The 16266-nt window shown below is 33.0% G+C and overlaps 1 non-coding gene across 1 annotated transcript; it reads left to right on the forward strand.

Moving 5' to 3' along the window:
* The first annotated feature begins 15793 nt into the window (after positions 1-15793).
* On the forward strand, positions 15794-15865 carry TRNAM-CAU (transfer RNA methionine (anticodon CAU)). Its single transcript has one exon. It is a non-coding gene; the product is annotated as a tRNA-Met (tRNA).
* Positions 15866-16266: the final 401 nt, after the last annotated feature.

A 16266-nucleotide genomic window follows, 5' to 3' on the forward strand; every position in this document is an offset into this window, starting at 1 on the left:
GTAATCCATTGGTTAAACTAATACAAGAAACCAATCCTTACCCAGGTTGATTGTAATAAGCTTTAAACCAGTATTTTGGTGCTATTAATACAATCCATTCTATTTATAATCATGTTGGAAGATTAGTTCAAAGGCTACTTAATATTTTCTTTTTTCTTTTTGGTTAGTTACACACCTGATGAAACTTAAACTCATGATCTCATCTTCTATCTTACATTTATAAAAGGAGTAAGTTCCACTTATCCAATATTAGTTCGATTCATTTTATGAAGTAGCGTGGCTATATCTTTTCCAATTAGTGGAATTAATTTTGTTGAAACTTGCTTTCTAACCCCCTTATGTTTGAACGAATGAAAGTAAACAAACAAACAAATAAACATAGGGAAAGTATAGTGGACATGACTAAATGTATTTTTTTTTTAAGTGCAATTTGTTTACTCAAAAAAGAAAAAAGAGAAAAGTGCCACAAATCTATATAATTGGATAAGATTTTTGTTTTCCATTTTGCGAATTTTGAAAATTAATTTTATTGATTTGTACTAATACTGAATACATTCTTCCAAAACACAAATTAAGAATAAAAAAATTATTTTACATACAATTTGGAATTAATAAAAAGGGGGGGAGAGAGTGTTAATAATAGGCCAAGAATGTATTGACCCCTTGTGATGAATTAATTGATTAATTAGCCAAGTTTATTAATTAATTAAATTAACATGCAATACACGTGGCAGCACAAGCAAATCACTAAATAAAGTAAAATGCAGCGGAAATTAAAGTTGACTTGGTAATTTGTTTACGAATGAGGAAAACCTCCAAGGAAAAAATCCCACCGAGTGATTTTAAGGTCATCACTCCCGAGAATTCACTATTATCACAACAAGCGATTACAAGTAAAGGAATCCCAGTACCTTATACCAACCTACAGTTAAACCCTTACCCCAATACCCAATTGGACTTATTTTGTAGTGACAATCTCTTCTTTTAATGCACGGCTCACAGTACGTGACTAACCAATAGATGCGCGGATTCCAGTACGTGACTTAATCACTATAGATGCTCATTTTTTTGAAGCCCAACAACGTGGGCAGAAGAAAGTTGGATAGAAAAGTTATTAAGCTCAAGCGACAGGAATAATGGATCATGGGTCTATAAAGCAAACAAATGGACCTTGAAGAAGCAAATGAGACTAAAAAGGCCCGGAAAGAAAGAAGTAGCAAACCCATAGGCAGTATGGATGTAGAAAAGTGAGAATGGGTCATAGCTACCACATCAGACCCAAAGCAATGTAAGTAAAGAAAGTAAGGGGCAATGGAGAATCTATAAGCCCCAAGGATGAAGTATAAAGTACTTAGATCAAGGAAGCCTAAGGAGTTAGTGAAAGCCCATGAGAAGCACATAATTAGAAAGGGACAAGGATGCCCTAAGAAAGTAAATGGGCGCGGGAGCTCGCAAATAATGTAGTAAAAGGCCCAATGAATTTCTTGGGCCATCAAAAAAGAGATGAACAGCAAGCCCAAAGAAGCCCAGCAGTTTTGGGTCAAATAACATCACAACATGCATGCCAGAATGATGTGGCATGAAGTAATAGCAAGGCTAAGAATAAAACAAGGAGAATAGCACGAAGGAAGGGAAGCCCACAATCGGGCAAAACTCAGCAAGCCATAAAGAATGAGAAATCAGGAAAAGCAGCCCACGCTGTAAGAAGTTAAGGACAAACGTCAAAAGAAGTAGACAGACCTTCAGACCGCGGTAAACGCATGAGCAGTAGGCAGATTTTGGATGAACATGGAAGTAAGGCACGCGCAAGGCCCAAACACCACCAGCTTGTACCCAACTAATACAAGAAGTGATGGGTCGTGAGTCAAAGGTAAGAGGTGAGAGGGCATGGTCTGGCGGAGGGAGGGGGGAAAACCTATTTTTGTATTTCCTGCTCAGGCTCTTTTGGAGGCAGTATCTTGCTGGGATGACATACCGCCTAAAAAAAGCAAAGTTAAGTTGGAACCACTAGGCGCATACCATGAGGGACAAAGAGAAAGAGAGTACTTACATCGTGGCAAGTAAGAATGTCACAGCAAGCAAACAAACAAAATAGTTTTTCTTGTCTGGTGAGGTGGAGTGGCGCGGCCAACACAGGTAAGTGGCGCTGGCTGGGCGACTGACCAATCAATAATGGTCGGCAAGGACGCTCACACCAAACAAAGACAGTTAAGGGCTAAAATGGTAAAAGTCAACTGTGACAGACATTATATAAAGAACCCCTACTGTGCATAGAAGGGGGGACGGCAATAGTAATTTAACAGGAGAGAACCACAAGGACTAAATAAAAACAAGAAGAGATAAAAAAACAAGAGGGAAAAGAAAGAAAGAATCGGATAGAAAAGGAAAAACAAAAAAGAGATAATAGTACAGCAAGCATACACCGAATAGGATGATTTTCCCCTCTCCCTCTCAAACCACACTCTCTACTAAAAACAAGATGCTTTTCTGGGCACAAGTCATTTAGGGCTCGTTCTCTCAAAGCAGTTAATTTCTTCGTCAGAGAGATTATTCGCATTGAGGAATTTTTTTTTTCCTTCTTGACTTAGACCCCGTGTCATAGCTCTGCACAGTAGACTGATATTTCTTTATGATTCAATAAGCTTATTAACACTTGTTCCGTATTTATTTGTATTATCTCGTAAAACATGTGTTTCTTGTAATGACCCACTATTTACTTTGTCTAAGTGGTGAATAAATCTCTGTTATTATCTTTATTATATTTGCCTATTGTAATTGTCATAACAACTTTGCCTGCCAGAGGTATGTGATTAAATCCTGGGCTAAACTAGGCATAGTTTGCACACAAGCCGGACCAAGGTGGGTTGCAATTGGATCAGTCCCAACTCCCTGACCCAGAACACCTTGGGCCTAGCACGGCAGGAAGCAGTCCAGCCCAATATCGCACAAAAGGCCCACCACAATCACCAACTTGAGAAGGATGTTGGCCACAAAGTTCTTCAGTTCATTAACACAATGAAGATCACTAAGCTCCGTGGTCACAAAATCCTACGGTGTACAAACACAACAGCTTCTTCAAGAGAAAGATGAAGTAAGGCATATGTCTCCGGTTCATAATATGCTTATGAAGAACTTTTGCATTGATATGCATCCGCTATGACGACCCTTAAAACAATACTTATATATGTTTAGGGTTGTGAGAAAAGAAAGCTCAAACATCTATTCACGGATTAGAATGAAAATCAGAACTAAAAATCAGCTTTTCATAAATTTCGATAGATACCCTATTTGTCGAGCAGCAATCGAGTATCGGGCTTAAACAGCTTTTTAGACTTTGATAAATACTAGCTGTTGAGCTTTAAAAACCAACACTCCTTCACTTGTTTTTTGGACAGATTTGCATGGCTTTACTTTTGAACTTGAAACCTTATTCCTTGAAGAATTAAACACATCCTAGATCTACCCAATTACAAGTAAAGTGCGTTTTGTCAAAAGATTAGCCAATACATGATGACATATGTTCCTAACATGAAACACATATGTCCTAACAGTTAACATAGTCAAATTAATTTTTAATCCCTTACTCCCAAGATTAAAATAGTCTAAAAATACATTCACACAGTTTCTTATTTTGAGAAAAAAAAATACTAAGTATTATTACACAATAGAATTTAAATATAAAAATAAAAAAGTCTTTAAACACTCGCTTAACATGCCCATGAGGCTAGTTCATAATACATTGGCAATTGCAGCAAGGATGGTGCATCGCTTGTATATCGTTCTCCCACAGGAACCATTCAACTATGACCATGCCAGTTCACATCCACGCTAAGCAACAAGTCATTTCCTGTTCACTTCCAATCCAATCACACTTGTTCTTGAAACATGTTTTTGATAGACTGTGGAGTATGGCAACTTCATGCAAACCAAAGCAAATTACAAATCAGCTACACTCTGATAATTAGACCAGAAATCAACAGAAAAGAGACCATCTTCTTTTTCTTTTTTCTTTTTTAAAGAATCAAGTTGAGTCAAATGGCAACAAAAGCAGATTAAAAACAAAACAAACAAACAATAAAGATATTAATTATAACGAAATATAGCGCTACATAAAAAATAAAAATATGTGACAGGATGTGAATTTTACCTATACAACATGCTTCCTCATATATTGATATAAGATACCAAAATCTTCATGTGAAATTGAATTCTAACCGGATCAACGATTTACCAGAAAATTAAAGGAAATGAGATATGTTAATCTCCATAATTTTTTGGTACATCGTTGACCGATCAGAGTTCATGTCCAATTCTAAACAACTTGGATTCTCACAAGTGATATCCATCTTTTAATGGACTTTAAACACTAATCGGATCAGTGACTTACCAGAAAGCTAGAAGAAATATTGTACTATTTCTCTAACTAGTTTTTTGGTACATCACTAACCGACTGGTGTTCATCTCCAATTCTATCAAAGCAAAAGTTCTTTGTGCAATTTTGAAATAGGTGCATTTGTATATATAGAGGGCCAAATGATGTATCTTTGGATGTTTACCATTTCATGTATATCTAAATTCAATTATAATCTACAAATATAAGGTAACAACATTAAAACTAACCCAGGGGGTTGGCTGAGTTGGTAGAGCTCTCAGTCTCAAAGTGCTTGTACTGGGCTCGACTGGGTGTGCTCCCTAGTTCGAGTCTTGCTACCTGCACTTTGAAAAGAATTTCCTGGGCCAGTGCTTTACCCCTTCGTAGGGCTCTCCCGGCACGAACAGTGATTAGTCTCTGGTTGAAAGCCTTGAGGATACACTGTGGGCAACCAAAAAAAAAAAAAAAACATTAAAACTATTTATGTCTAGAATCCTAATATGGTCACTCCACATTCACATTAAAAACAACCCACTTGCCATATGTTCATTTGCGTCATTTTACGGCACACATTCTTTTTTATATATACAATATTTATGTAATCTTAACAGTTCATTTATTATTATAAAATATATCTTAAATAAGATAATATCAATGTTTACGGTTAAGATGAGATGTGTCTAGTACATGCGGAAAAAAAAAAGTATGTATAGTAAAATACTTTGTTTACTACCGCTTTATTGCTATAGTAAAAAAAAAGTAAGATAGATGAGAAGGTTATGTCTCTTTCTTTTCTTTTCTTTTTCTTTTTTTGTAACTACCGCATTATTGCTATTTGAACGTCTCTTCTCTTCTCTCGCAATTTTTGCTCGACCATACCACGATTAGTCAATTTTATAGAAGGATGATACAAAAATCTCAAAAGTTGTAGGATGATAATTAATTTTTTATGTAAGTGGATTTCGTATTGTTCCTCACATCTTGAAGGAGGCCCCCAAATTATTGGGCCAATAATCTCTAAATTGTTTCACGCTTTCACCAAAAGATTGCTATGAGTGTGTTGATTAAATGGATTAGTAATTATCAATTGTAATAAATGTTAATAAAACCTAAATACAAAAACTTGAATACTAATTTTGAATGTCTGGGGCAAGAACAATGGTTTTTTCTTTAAAAATTTTAATATAGAAAGTTAAATAAATATTATAAAATTGATATTTAAATATTAAAAAAGTAATACTTAAAATTATCGTTTTAGACCTCAAAGGCTCAAATTATATTCAACCAACCCTATGGGTTATTTTCACTTCTGACAAGAATTAGACCAAAAACCCTAATTGAGGATGGTAAAAAAATTTAATTTTTGATCAGACTATTCGATCGGGATAAATTTTGGACCATCTTGTAGGTCATATTTTTTCTCCTTTGAAATGACAATTTATGGGCCAGAATCAGACCTAAAACGGATGAGATATCAATAATATACCAAAACCCTAATTAAATGTTTTACTATTTTCATAAAAAATGGTTGTTTTTAAGCCGTTTTTGAGAGAGAGAAAAAAAAACAATTGTACCAACTAAGTAACAATTGGGGCAATCCATTTGAACAAGATTGAAGCATAATGTCTTGAATACCTCTCACAAAAAGGGTTTGACAATATCTATCATGGATTGAGAGAAATGAATTTTTTAAGAAAAGTATTGTAAAATTTCAGCACTGCATCACCTTTCTTCCAAATGTGATTTCTTGGTCACCATAACTCCAAATCGAACAAGACCAGAGCCTATGAAAATTAGACATCTAGAACTTTCCAAGGATATCAAATTTGAAGAAATCGGAGCTCGAAAAGGCCTCCAAACAGCACTACATCACCCCACGTTCATATTTAAAACAACTCATTTGCCACGTTCTATTGCATCAATTGCTTGGGCATGTAATTTTTTTTTTTTTGGAGAATCAGCATGTAAATATTATTTGAGTCATTTAATAAGATAATATCTTATTTAATCTTAACCGTTCATCTATTATAATAAAATATATCTTAAATAAGGTAATATCTATGTTTACGATCTAGATGAGATAGGTCTGGTACAAGCAAAAAAAAACGTGGACCATAAAATACTCCATATTTTAAGGGTTTATCACACTTCATGTATTTGCCAAAAAAAAAAAGAAGGTAAGAAGGTTATATCTCTTTTTCTATAAATACCACTTTATTGCCATTAAATTTTAAGTTTTTTCCTCACTCGCTTTGCAATTTTTTTTTCCTTGACCATGCCTTCGTTTTATGATAATTTCTCTTACTATTACCATTAGACATTAATTAATTTTATTAGACCTATGGTCCTAAAAGTTTATAAAAGGACCCCAAGGCCACGGGGGGAGGTGGACCTCCAAAACTGTTAAAATCAAAAATCAAAAGTTGTAGGATGATAAAATTTTTATTCGCATTTCATGGTGTGTAAGATTTTAGTGAAAAGTATACATTTCCCAAAAACTTATCATTAACTCTGAGTATAAATTTCAATTAAAAAATTTACAAAATTTTTTAAAAGTGTATTAAACTTAGGCACAAAAAAAACTAAAACAAATCACATTAAATTTAAGTAACAACGATTATGTGTGTGTGTATATATATATATTCAATTGTTTTTATTCTTGATTGTGTCCAACTATATGTAGAAAATTACAAATTAATTAAGCATAAATCTAAACTCACTTCTATTTTTAAATTTTTGTTCAAACTCGTCTAAAAAAAATTAACAATGATGCTTGCATGGGGAGTTGAAACAAAAAATTGAATGCCATTTAACAAAAGTAAGACAGTTTAGAATGCTCCATATAATAAAACTTCCGCAAAATTAACAGCAAATCAGAGTGGCGCAGCGGAAGCGTGGTGGGCCCATAACCCACAGGTCCCAGGATCGAAACCTGGCTCTGATAATAGAGAAAAGCTTCCGACACTTCTTTTTTGGCTTATTTTGTTGTTGTAATTGCCTAATTGGACCATTGACGGCATGACCTGCTACCCGAGAAACTTCATTGGAAGCTTTATTCAAATGTAATAATGAACCATCCTAATCATGACCCAAATATCATTGGGGCTGTAAGCCTCGCTCTTTCAAAATCTACTCTACCTTATAGTTTCTTTCTCGGTTCTTTAATTCATTTCCTTGTTGAAATATTAAACTTGAATTTGATTGCTTGATTTAATATTATTGTCACAAGCAATTGATTTGATTCATCATAATTTTATTTAAGAAAATAAAAACTTTGTTGATATTTGAAATTTTGTGCTAAGAGGAATTATTGGTTCATCCTAATCCTAAACCAATAAGCTCTTTGTTTGTTTGTTAGTAACAATAAACGGCAAAAATGGGCAAATGTCCATTTCGCACAAAAAAAATGGGCAAATGTCTTCTTTTTTAAACTAATTAGGGAAATGTCTCTCTTTTAGAACTCGATTTTTTCAAAATCGAGTTTTAAAAAAAAAAATTCTGGAGCCCTATAGCGACGTTTTAAGGAGCCTATAGTAACGTTTTAAGGACCTATAGTGGTGTTTTGTAACTCGAGCTCCATGAAATCGAGTTACATGCTAGTTTTTTTTTTTTTTTTTTATACCTATAACTCGATTTCATGGAGCTCGAGTTACAAAACGCCGCTACAGGTCTTTAAAAACGTCACTATAGGCTCCTTAAAACGTTGCTATAGGGCTTAACTCGATTTTGAGAAAATCGAGTTTCAAAAGAGGGGCATTTTCCTAATTAGTTTGGGAAAGGGGGCAACATGCTGATTTTTTTTTTTTGCGAAAAGGGCAAAAGCCCATTTTGGCCAACAATAAACTCTTTGTTATGTAGTTAGATATTAAAATATGATATACGCATGGTAGATTAGATTTAAACTAAAATATAATGTTTTAATTGACAAATCAAAACGGTACTTGGAACAAAATTCTAATTGGATCAAACTTGCTTGCACGCACATGTGCATAGTTCACAAACATACTAAGATAGACGGATATCAAAATATTTTGTACCGATAGAAACTAATGAGCAATTATCAAAATTACTATTAGACAATATAATTTTATTTTTTAAAGGTCTTTAAGCACTCGCTGAATACATACGTCCACGAGGCTAGTCCATAAAATAACATTGGCATTGGCTATTGCAACAAGGATGGTGCATCACATTGTATATCATTCTCCTTCGGGAACCATTCAACTATGACCATTTTGAGTTCCAGTTAACTTAACTGGTAAAATTTCTTATCATTGAATAAAAGATTTAGAGTTCGATTCTCGCCTACACCAAAAACCAATTGATGTTTTTGCTCTGATGATAGAGACTAATGAGGAATTATCAAAATTACTATTAGACAATATAATTTTATTTTTTAAAGGTCTTTAAGCACTCGCTGAATACGTACGTTCATGAGGCTAGTCCATAAAATAACATTAACATTGGCATTGGCATTGGCTATTGCAACAAGGATGGTGCATCGCATTGTATACCATTCTCCTTCAGGAACCATTCAACTATGACCATTTTGGGTTCTAATTAACTCAACCGATAAAATTTCTTGTCATCGAATAAAGAATTTAGAGTTTGATTCCTGCTTACACCAAAAATCAATTGATATTTTGTTCTGATGATAGAGACTAATGAGCAATTTTCAAAAGTAGATGTCATGGATTAAAAGTTAAAAACTAGCCTTTAAAAAAAAAAAAAAAAACCACTAATGCACTTCCACGCTAAAAAGTCAAGGCCAACTGCTCAAGCAACAAGCCATTTCCTACGGCTTCCAATCCAATCACACTTGTTCTTGAAACATGTTTTGATAGACTGGAGCATGGACAACTTCATGCAAACCCAAATATTAATTCTTAAAACCAAAATAAATTACAAATCAGGTACACTCTGATAATTAGACGAGAAATCAACCGGCAAAGAGACCATCTTTTTCTCTCTTTTTTTTTGAGAATCAAGTTGAGACAATCTTCAAATGGCAATGAAAGTTGAGACAATCTTCAAATGGGAACAAAAACATCGTTCAAAAAAACAAAAACAAACAAACAAACAATGGAGATATTATAATGAAATAAAGCGCTACATGGACCCAAAAAAAAAATGGTGACAGAATGTGGATTTTACCTGTATAACATGCTTCCTCATATATTGATATAAGATATCAAATTCTTCATGTGAAATTGAATTCTAATCGGATCAACGATTTACCAGAAAATTAAAGGAAATGAGATATGTTAATCTCCGTTATTTTTTGGTACATCGTTAACCGATCAGAATTCATGTCCAATTCTAAACAACTTGGATTCTTACAAGTTACATCCATATTTTAATGGACTTTAAACACTAATCGGATCAATGATTTACCAGAAAGCTAGAAGAAAATTTGTAATATTCTCTAACTAGATTTTTGGTACATCACTGACCGACCAGTGTTTATCTCCAATTCTATCAAAGCAAAAGTTTTTTGTGCAATCTTTGAAATAGGTGCATTTGTATATATAGAGGGCCAAATGATGTATCTTTGTATGTTTACCATTTCATGCATATCTGAAATCCAATTGTAATCTACAAATATAAGGTAACAACATTAAAACTATTTATGTCTAGAATCCTAATATGGTCACTCCACATTCACATTAAAAACAACCCACTTGCCATATGTTAATGCCTCAATTGTTTGAGCATGTAATATCATTTGCGTCATTTTACGGCACATATTCTTTTTTATGTATACAATATTTATGTAATCTTAACCGTTTATTTATTATTATAAAATATATCTTTAATAAGATATCTATGTTTACAGTTGAGATGAGATAGGTCTAGTACATGCCCAAAAAAAAAAGTATGTACCAGTTCTTAAGGATATATCACGCTTTTTGTCTTTGCCAAAACAAATAAGATAGGTTTTCCATTTGGATTCTAAGAATGTCTCTTCTCCTGTTTTGCAATTTTTGCTCGACTATGTCACTGTTCTATGATAATTGCTCTTACCATTAGTCAATTTAATTTCTACCTATACCTATCACCTATGGATAATCAAGACCGGAAGCCTACGCGTAAGACCCCCTATGTCCCCAAAAGTTTATTAAAAGGATCCTAATGCACTTATTTGGTCCATTCAGCAAGTACCAAATTTTAAATTTGGTGCTGTTTCGCAAAATGTAAAAATACAGCCTATTTTCGATGTATTTTGGCCTATTCCAGCGCACGTAGGTATTATTGAAACAACTTTTTTGGCAACAAAAGAAAAAAAAATGCGTGTAAGGTTTATGCAGATGCAAAGTATGCATGAATTTCAACAAGAATATTGCTGTACTCCAAAGTTGGTCATATATTACTTGTGCAGAGCATGGTATAATGTTATGTTGTAGTAACAAATTCTCATTAATTCAGCAGCAATATAACTAGAGCCAAATTTTACTCAACAATATCGTGGTTGGAAATCCATAAATTACAGCGTCATCAATATTCTTAATCAAACATGTAAGTAAATAAGTAAATGCGAGATGTTCACGAGGAACAAATGTGATGAATATGGAATTTTGACATTGTAATGATGAAAACATGATAGGAGGTAAGTGTAAACTTGCTCGTTTCAAGCATAATTTGTTTAGATAATTTAAAATAATGTGAATATATCTTTTTAAGTCTATACGGTTTCCAGTATCCAGTACTAATTTGTAACCATTGAATTTTATAGCCACCAGATTCTTAAAAATAAATAAATAAATTTTTAACCACCAGCCCATGCACTAGACATGAACAAAACAAAAGCAGTAGATGGTGAAATATAGATAATTAGATACTGTGCACGATGAAGAGGATAATAAGATTAAATATAGATGCCAATTGCCAAGGTAGTATAACAAATGAGCTTCCTATCAGAGAGAGAGAGCTTTGACGATTCTTTCTAAATATTTTTTTTTAAAAACCCCCTTTCTCTTTATTATATTTTATTTCATGGCGAAAATGTACTTTTGGTCCCTACATTTTTGGTCAATTCCTATTTTGGTCCCAAAATTGATTTCGTTACAAATGTAGTCCCTAAAAAAAGAAAATCATTTTTAAAATGGTCCCTGCCGTTAACCCACTGACGGAAACCTCCTACGTGGCAAACGGAGTTCCTTGTTTGCTGACGTGCCGCTGACGTGGCGTTGACGTGGCAATAAAATATTATTAAAAATAATTATTTGGTATTTTTTTAATGCCACGTCAAATTTAAATTCAAAAAAATTTAATTCCTCAATTTTAATATAATTAAATTAAATATAAAAACATTTCTTCTTTACATTAATATAAAACTAAACATTAATATAATTAAATTTTATTTTTCTTTTTACATTTTTTTTTTCGTAAGAACATTTCTTCTTTTCCAGAACATGAACTTCATGTTCTTCCCTGGCAAACAAACTAGCAAACCCAAAAATTTTCTTAAGAAACAAACACAAAAAAAACCCAAAAAATTCAGCTCAAAAACAAAATCATAAATCTCAAATCCACCATTTTTTCAAACATTGGCAAAATCATCAAATCCCAAAGCCCCAAAGTACCAAATTAATCCAAAAATACAACATAACCAACCTAAACAAAAAAAATCTCAAACCCAGAAAAACCCATCTCAGGCAAGTTGAACCCAGCAAATCTAGCAATCCCACCTCAGAACCCAGAAAGTCGAACCAAGAAATCAACCTTAGAACCCAGTAAATCCCACCAAGTCGAACCCAGCAATCCAACAAGTCGAACCCACTAAAAAAAGTAACACAAACAAACAAACAAAGAATTTCAGATTTGAGATTTCGAGATTCAGAAAAATCAACAACAATGGAGGACATTTGGAAGAGAGCGAAAGGCTTGGCAAAAGAAGTGGCAAGGAGATCTCAGACTCTCACGAGTTCCGTCAACATTTCCGATTTGGTCACCAAAACCACCAAGAAGGCCGATCAGACGACGGACCGAGGTCCCCCCACCCTCCGACGAGCAGCGCTGCCAATCAGACGCGAAACACTTCTCTCAAACCCACCCTCTACGATACCCGATCCACCTAAGACCGATCTCATCGCCGTCGCTGAAGAACGTCGCCACCGCTGGAGACTGATCTTGTTGACCCGATCTCTATCTCTTTCCTGATCTATCTCTCTTTCCCTCAATCTCTCACTCTTTCTTCCTCCGTCAATCTCTCTTCGCTTGGCAATTCTTTTGCCTCAATCTTTAATCTAAAAAAAAGTAATTTTTTTTGGTTTGTTTTTAATTAAAACTAAAATTGAGGAATTAAATTTTTTTTGAATTTTCTGATCTGGCCTTTTTTTTAATGTTTTATTAATTTAAATCTGATGTGGCATTAAAAAAATGCCAAATAATTATTTTTAATAATATTTTATTGCCACATCAGCAAACAAGGAACTTTGTCTGCCACGTAGGAGGTTTCCGTCAGTGGGTTGACGGCAGGGACCATTTTAAAAACGATTTTCTTTTTTTAGAGACTACATTTGTAACGAAATCAATTTTGGGACCAAAATGAGAATTGACCCAAAATATAGGGACCAAAAGTGCATTTTCGCCTTATTTCATTTATGTGCAATTTTGAGAAAATAATAATATTAATTATAAAATTGTTCAATATATATGCTAGCTTGTTATTCTAAATCTATAAATATAGAGTATCAAAAAATATATAATTACACTTATTTATAAAATTTTATAAATAAGTGTATTTTAGAAATTTTGATTTAAATATAATTTCATTCCTCCATTTTTTAGAATTCAATTCCAATGTTGTCACCAAACAAATGAAAAGCAATAGTTACTTCATCCAATCTTTCTTTTATTCCTTGTAATAATTATGCATATTCTCATGTCATGCAATCACAATTAATTGTAGTGTATCAAATGTGCCCCAAATAAAATAATGGCATGCTGTAGATCACACGTGATATGATTATTATAACAAAATATGGGCATGCCGCATGCATTTATCTAACTTAGTGAGATGTGCATGTAATAATTTAAATATTAAAAAAAAAGGGAAACGACTTTCTATTCACCTAAAAAGAATAATAAATTGTTGAATTTTTCTTGTTCATATGTAACAGAAGTGAAACTTAATAATGATAAATATACCTTTTTTTCATTAGAAATAAGATGAACCAATCTTTACATTCATTTTGAAAAGATAAAATAATTAAACAGAAGTAATGTTCTTTTAACAATACGACTTTCAATGGTCACTTGTATTTGTTTCATCTAAACACAGTCACATGAATGATCAATCTATGCCTTTGTTTTCTTAAACAATGATATTGCGATTAGTTTGTTTAAATGCACATGTATAATTTGTTAATGGGCTCAATGTTTTGTACAAATTGTTGTGCACCCTTATATTTGTACTTAGTCCATGATATTTTTATTCTTTCTTCTTCTTTTTTTGAGAATTCGGACCCAAAGGCCAGGCAAATATTATTGAAACTCTAAACAGATTACACTGCATCTCGAGTTACTAGAGGAGTTATATCATCAGGAGAGGATTCAATCGAAACCTGTAGCTCATTGCCAGAAACAGACTTCTTGGCAAGAAAGTGGGCAACGAAATTGCCTAAACGATTTACATGGGAGAAAATACAAGAACGAAAATCCTTACTATAGACAAAATGTTACTAATCACATGACCAAATTCCGGATTGGCTGAGTCCCCTGCTAGGATGGCCTTAATAATGACCCCTGCATCAGCCTTAACAGAAACTTCAAAAATGCTCAGCTCCTTTGCTAAAACAAGAGCCCTCTTGCGTGCCCTCCTGAATTATACTTTGTGTAATCTTTAATAATTGTGTATCCACTTGTCATGGAACCAGTCATGGTACCTAAATGAAGCTTTTGAGGATTGTATATTGACCTATTGTGGGATCAATTATTGTTTAATATTTGTATTGTCACACCATGTAATTTGTTGCATGACTTACTAAGTGGAAAATACATTCTTTTTTAATTTATTTTTTATGTGAAAAAATAGGGGCCAACCTGAACCGTAACTCAATTGACCCAACCCATTTCTAACTCGAACTCAATTAATCTAACCCAAACCCAACCTAACTTGTTTTCCACATCTAAGATAGCTGGGATTTAGGTTGCTTTAATATATATATATATATATTGGGAGGGGGAAGGGAGATGAGTAGAATCTCTTACAAAAACTTATCATTAACTTGAGTGTAAATTTAATTATAAAAAAAATTACAATAAGTTTTAAAAGTGAATTTAACTTAGGCACAAACAAAAAAACAAAACAAAATATTATATATATATATATATATATATATATATATATATATATATATATATATATATATATATATATAATTGTTATTCTGCTAAACTCACTTCAAAAGAATTGTATTTATAATTTGGAAAAGAAAAAATTGCATGCCATTTGATAAAAGTATTGGATTTTATATGAAGCAGAAATGCTTCAAAATTTTCTCAAAAGAAGAAAAAGAAAAAAGAAATTCTTCAAAAAAAAACGTGTAACATGATCAGTGACGACTCTAGGAATTTTGTCCAGAGTGTTCCTATTCCACTTTGAAAAATTTTTGGGTCATTTCGATCTATTTCAGGTGTTTCGGGACATTTCGGTAAATACCGGCCTAAATTCAAAATTTGGCAAGCATGAAATTTGTACTTTAAAAAAAAAAATTCTTAAAACCAAAACAAATTTGCATTCTGTACACCGAAAAGCCTCAAAAGGAAAAAAAAATTAAAAAAAATAAAAAGAAAAGAAATTAATGAACAAAGGTACCAGTACAATAAACTATAAGTTCATTTGAAATATAAATAAAATTATTAATTATTGTTGTTTAGTTGTTTCATAAATTTGTTTGTCTTTTATAAACTATAATTTGTTGTATTATTGTTTCATTAATTATTAAATTATTAATTGTTGTTTAGCCTAACATAATTTAATTTGTTTGTCTTTTATAATGTATTAGTTAATTAAATTATTAATTATTGGTGTTTAGTTGCTTCATTCATTTTTTTTACTAACTATGAGAAATCTAGCACACACCCCACTATGTGTTAGCACACACCTCATGTGTGCACACACCCCTGTCTCTTCATGCCTTTTAGTTCAAAATTTGTTTGGCATAAAATTTTGAGAGTGTTCCTGATATTGCTTGAGGGTGTTCCTATGTTTTTTTTTAAGGGTAAACAAATAAAAAAAAATTAAATTATTATATATAAAAAAAAAATTCAAGCCAGGGTGTTCCTAGGAACACCCTGGCTTCTGAGTGGCATCGCCAGTGAACATGATTGATTGGTTAGATTCCTTTTGCTGGGCCTACACACACACACACACACACATATATAAAGTAAAACTTAAGCTAATAAACTTGACAACAAATCAGAGTGGCGCAGCGGAAGCGTGGTGGGCCCATAACCCACAGGTCCCAGGATCGAAACCTGGCTCTGATAAATGAGACATGTTTTAGGCCTTTAACTCTTGTAATTATGCTTTTTTTTTTTCACTCTTTGAGAGCCATTGATTGGTTTTTTTTAGGGTGATATTCGAACCCAAGTCCCTTATTCAAGAATAAGGAGCAATTGATTTTTGCTATCGGTGATATTTAAACCCAAGTCCCCTATTCAAGAACAAGGGATTTTACTGATTAAGCTAAGTATAACCCAATATATCTCACAAAAATTCTAAAGTAAGAGTATTTGCAAACCATCTAACTATGTAATGAAGACAAACAGGAATAGTCACTCAAACAAAATTGTTAACTGTATTAGACTTGCTCAGTGTTGGTAACAATTTTTACTTACTAATTTAAGAATTTCAAACCCATTCTCTCTCTCTCTCTCTCTCTCTCTCT

Source organism: Castanea sativa, chromosome 10 (assembly GCF_040712315.1).
Source record: "Castanea sativa cultivar Marrone di Chiusa Pesio chromosome 10, ASM4071231v1".
NCBI classification, from domain to species: Eukaryota; Viridiplantae; Streptophyta; class Magnoliopsida; order Fagales; family Fagaceae; genus Castanea; species Castanea sativa.